Below are 5,000 nucleotides of genomic sequence, written 5' to 3' on the forward strand. Positions count from 1 at the left end.
TCGTGGCAGGAGGGCGTTGCTTCCCACGCTGGCTGGAGACTGCCGGGCAGTAGGCACACGTTTGGCGCCGCCTAGCACCGCGCCAACCGAGGTGGGGGCCATATTCGGCGGACACCACGGAGGGAGGGGCACCAGGCAGCACCGCACGCACCGCTACTGACTCGGCGCTGCTGCAGTGCGGCGCGAAGATGGTGTAGCGCCGCAGGTCCCGCGTCGTGGAGGAGAATCTCGACGCCGACGTCACGAAGGCACCGACCTCGAAGTTCTCCGACGACTGCAGTCTCGAGGGTCTCGCAGCCTGACGTCAGAGCATGCCACAGTCTAGGGGGACACATACTGGCGGTGGCCAGTAATGTGTTCCACGTAAATGTCGCGGGACCACTTGATGGTGTCAGACACCATCAGCCGCCGCATCAGTTGGCAGTAGCGGCTAGCGATGCCTAGGTGCCGAAGCACTGCATCGTTCTGGCGGTCCCACGCCCCCAGACTGCCAACAACCAGGGCGTCGACAGTGACGGAGTAGCCGCGAGCGGCTAATCCGCGCGCAACGTCGGCGTACTTTATCTGCTTCAGTTGCCGAGCGTTGTCGAGCGCGATCCGCCTATTCTCGAAGGGGATCGTCACATCGACGATGGTCACAGTCTTCGCGGCCTCGTCAGTTATTACGAGGTCCGGACGCAGCCCACTGCTGTCCCCTATGACGGTTTGGTTGATCCTGATGTCAGGAACAGCAGTGTTTCCTCTTCTTGGCCGCCCAGCGACTGCTGTCGCGAGGCGGTTGAGGACCGCGTTGTGGCGATACTGCAGGGCTGCTGAGTGCACCATACACGCGTTGATCACGTGTGGGAGCGTCTCGTTGTTGTGGCCACAGCGTCGGCAGGCTTTGTTGTTGTTTGCCCGCCCATCAAAGCGGCGACAACCGTTCAGAGGCACGACTCCGAGCCTGGCGCGATGGATAAAGCGCCAGTCTGCGAAGCGGGTGTATTTGCCTCCCGCTATGAAGTGGTTGGACGCTGTGGACTCCCTGGTACACTCGAACACCTTCCCCTGGTCAGGTTTCCTGAGTAGGAGGTTGCGCAGGCGCTGCCTCAGACACTCGCGGAGCGTCCGCGAGAGGAGACGTTTGGCGCCCCCTCCCACCCGGACATGCTCGACGCCCGTGTTGACGTTGCGTCCCACGCTGTCATCATCGTGTTGCGGTCCATCGCCGCCATCATCGAGGTGTCGTGTAGTCGCAGGCGCCGTCCCCTCCGTGGCCGGCTGCGTCACCCCTCCGATGCCGCCGTGTTCCGCGTCGTCAGCGATGGCGTCCCGGCCGCCGACCTCCACCTGCAACTCGGAAAGCAGTTCACTCCAGCGCCAGGTGACGCCACGCGGCGCTAGGCGCCTTGTGGCGTTCCTGACGCGCGTCCACAGTGACTGGATGTCACCACCGTCGCGTGCGAGGTCACCCTCAGTGCTGCCGCTAAGGTAGGTGGCCAAGTCGGAACGACTCGGCTCCCTCCCCAGTCGGCGGCGCGCGGCCGTAGATAGTGTGGCCCAGGCGATGTCTCGGACGGTGGCGTCGTCGCAGTGCAGCATGCGGAAGCCGTGGACGATCGTCGAGATGTCCGCAGCGTCCGCGAGCGGCGTCAGGCCGCATCCTCCCTCTCCCAGCGCGAGGTAGAGCTGTTCAGTGGACGCACGCTGTGGGAGGAACAGCCAAGATTTGACAGCCGCTTTCACTGCCTTGTCGAGTGCAGATAGCGGCCCCTTGCGTACCGCTCCGCCCCGCATGACAAAGTCAAGCCTAGGGAGGAGGAAGACACGCACAGCGTCAATCTTCTGCCAGGGAGCCAGCAGGGAAGCGTCCAGGTGCTGCAAGTCGCGTCGAATTGCCGCGATCGCATCCGTTGGCGTCTGCGTGACTTTGTACCCGGTGGGGACGCCAAGATGGAGGTAGGCGTCACCCGCACCGAGCACGGCTGGTTCTCCCCCTTGCAGGGCGAATACCGAGCCTAGTGTCTGCCGACGGCGGATGTGAAGCGTGGCACACTTCGACGGCTTGAAGGTAAGCCCGGCCCACGTCGCCGCCTCACCCACAACATTGAGGAGCGTCTGCATCGCCTCTGAATCCCGCGCCAGAAGCACGATATCGTCCGCATACGCCAGTGCACTCACACTGACGCCGCTAAGCGGAATACCACACTCATTTCTGAGCGAGGTTGCGGCGCGAAGTACCGGCTCGAGCGCGAGGTTAAAGACGATGGGCGACAGTGGACAGCCCTGCTTGACCCCCGCCTGGATCTCTATCTCCTCCGTTAGTCCGTCAGATGTACGGACGCGGGTGGAGCAACCATCGTACATATCGGCAATTAGCTGATGCAATTGCTCTGGTAGTCCCATCCTGCTCAGTACTCCAAGGAGGTGAGCGTGAGGCACTGAACCGAAAGCATTCGCTAGATCAAGCCAAGCAAAGCATGCTTGGCCTCCCCTGCGCCTTGCATCATCAATTGCCGTCTGCACAATGAAGTTGTGCTCGTAGCAGCCTTCAAACGTGCGGAAGCCCTTCTGTTCTGGGGAGAGCAGGTTCAACCGCTCCGCCCAGAGAGAAGTGCGGTCCGCAACGATTGCAGCAAAGAGCTTAGAGATGGTGGAGCTCAATGCTAAAGGCCGCCAGTTTGTCACGTCCGAGACGTCCCCTTTCTTGTGGATGAGGACGGTAGTGGATATTTTCCACTGCACCGGAGTCTTCCGCTCATTCCAGCAGCGCGAGAAGATCTTAGCTAGCACGTGGCAGCCAGGATCCTCACGTCGCAAGTCCGAGTAGGTGACTCCGTCTGCCCCAGGAGCAGTATTGCTCGCCTTCTGGAGCCGCTGTTGCACCTCTGAAGGTGTGATCGGCAGCAGGACCTCCTCGCTGACATCAGGAGGCGTGGTGGCGGCAAAGTCCGGGACAGCAGCTGGTGCATCTGTAACGGAAAAGTCGGATTTAGAGTATATTACCTTAAAGTGCTCCGTGAGCACGTTGCCATCGATTTGGCAGTACGGTGACGTCTCGCCAAGGACGCGCTGCATCGCCTTGCGCCGGTCCGCGCGATACAGCTTCTGAATCTCAGACGCTGCATTCGCGTCGTACCGACGCTCGGCGGCCGCCGCGCGCCGTGCGCCACGTCCACCGCGCCGCCCACCGCGGCCGCGTGTAGGGGCAGGGGGAGGGGGATTGGCAGCAGCGTCGGCGCGGCCCTGGCCGCGGTGCGCTGCTGCTGGTGGCCCATCCTGTCGACCTCCGGCTGCCTGGCGTTGTGGCTTCGTCTCGGCTATCTCGGAGATGAAGTCCTCGACGACCGCGACGAATGCGTCCCACGGTTGGTTGTGGACGCTCTCCAGGGCCGCCAGCCAGCGCCGCTGCCTCTCCGTTAGCCGAGCGTCGGCCGGGGGAGGGGGGGGCGGAGCTGCCTCAGTTGCGCCCTGTTCGGAAGGTACAGGGGGGCCTGTCAGGTCTGGTGTAGGACGGGAGCCTTGCGGCGGGAGGTTGGGACTGGGCCGGGTGTTACGGCGTCGGCGTCTCCTCTTCTTGCTGCCAGTTCTCGGAGACGCAGCTGCAGTCCCTCCGTTCACGTCGCGCCGCTCCGTCGTCTGCGTCGGTGGTGGTGCCGTGCTGCCATCTGGCGTGGGCCGCTCAGTGCTGCTTTCAATCGCCGCGCTGGTGACAGGTGGCGCAGCGGTAGCAGCAGGGGCCGGTGTAGCTTGCGCCGGCCTGGCGCTCGGGTCGGGCGCACCGCGGCTGGTGTTCGCCGCGCCGCCAACAGATGGCCCGGCGGTCGCCAGCGGCCCGCCGCCGGCGCGAGAAACACGGGGTGTAGCTCGCGCCGGCCGACCGGACGCGCCGGCTCGCCCCGGGCCGCTGTTACGCGGACTGGGTGCCCGACGATCGCTACCAGATGGCGCAGTGGTCGTAGGGGTGGCCGGTGTAGCCCGCGCCGGCCGGGCGTCTCGAGGTGTAGCTCGCGCCGGCCTGGCGCTCGGGCCCAGCGCACCGCGGCTGTTGTTCGCCGCGCCGCCAACAGATGGCCCAGCGGTCGCCCGCGCCCTGCCGCCGGCGCGAGGTACACGAGGTGTAGCTCGCGCCGGCCGCCCAGGCGCGTTGGCTCGCGCCGGGCCGCTGTTACGCGGACTGGGCGGTATGATGCGCCGTCGGTCCGGGGGCGGTGGTTTGCGTCCTGCAGCACGGCGTCTGTCCCTCCGTGGGGTGACTACGTGCCACTCATGATCTGCAACAGGAGCTTTTTGGTTAATAGCACTCCCTGCCTGAGCGGAGACGGAGTGACGGGCGTCACTCGACGTAACCGCCGGCAGGGCAGAGGAAACGCGGCGCGTGTACGTCTGCGACCGTACAAGCACCACACCATCCGGAGCATCCGCCGGGCGCGCGGCCTTTGGTGCGTCAACCGGCGGCGCGGCTGCGCCGTGAATGACAACACCAACGGTCGCGGCGAGCGAGGCAGCCTGCCTGCCACTGCCCACCCGCACCGCAGAGCCACCTGTTGGCGGCGTAGCGAATGCGGGCGGCAGTCCCAGGCCGGTACCCACGCTCCCGACAGATGGCGGGCGGGAGGCGCCTGCGGTAGCCGCACGACGTGGCCAGCGTACGCCACTGGGTGCAATGGCCGGCGCGGGCAGCGGCGAGCCGCGGCCTTTGTCGGACACTGCGCCTCTGGCCGGAGCGACGCGTTCGGCGGCAGGCGTCGGCAGCGTGCTGCCTTCACCTCCCGAGCTTGCGCTCGGCACTCGTGGCGACGCGGTTGACGTCGCGGAGCGTGTCGGCAGGGGGATGCCAGACCTCCTCGGCGTGCGCACACAGAGTACACACGACGCGGGGGTAGCAACCACCGCCGTCCTGGGCGTCGCAGACGCCTGCACACTCACACAGGGTGAGGGCAAGGCAGCCTGTGAGCCCACCACGCTGCTGCGGGTCAGGACCGCCGCGTATGTTAATCCTAAGTCCAGCCGGTCTGTCC

The sequence above is a fragment of the Schistocerca piceifrons genome, unplaced genomic scaffold (genome assembly GCF_021461385.2).
Source record: "Schistocerca piceifrons isolate TAMUIC-IGC-003096 unplaced genomic scaffold, iqSchPice1.1 HiC_scaffold_786, whole genome shotgun sequence".
Taxonomy (NCBI): Eukaryota; Metazoa; Arthropoda; class Insecta; order Orthoptera; family Acrididae; genus Schistocerca; species Schistocerca piceifrons.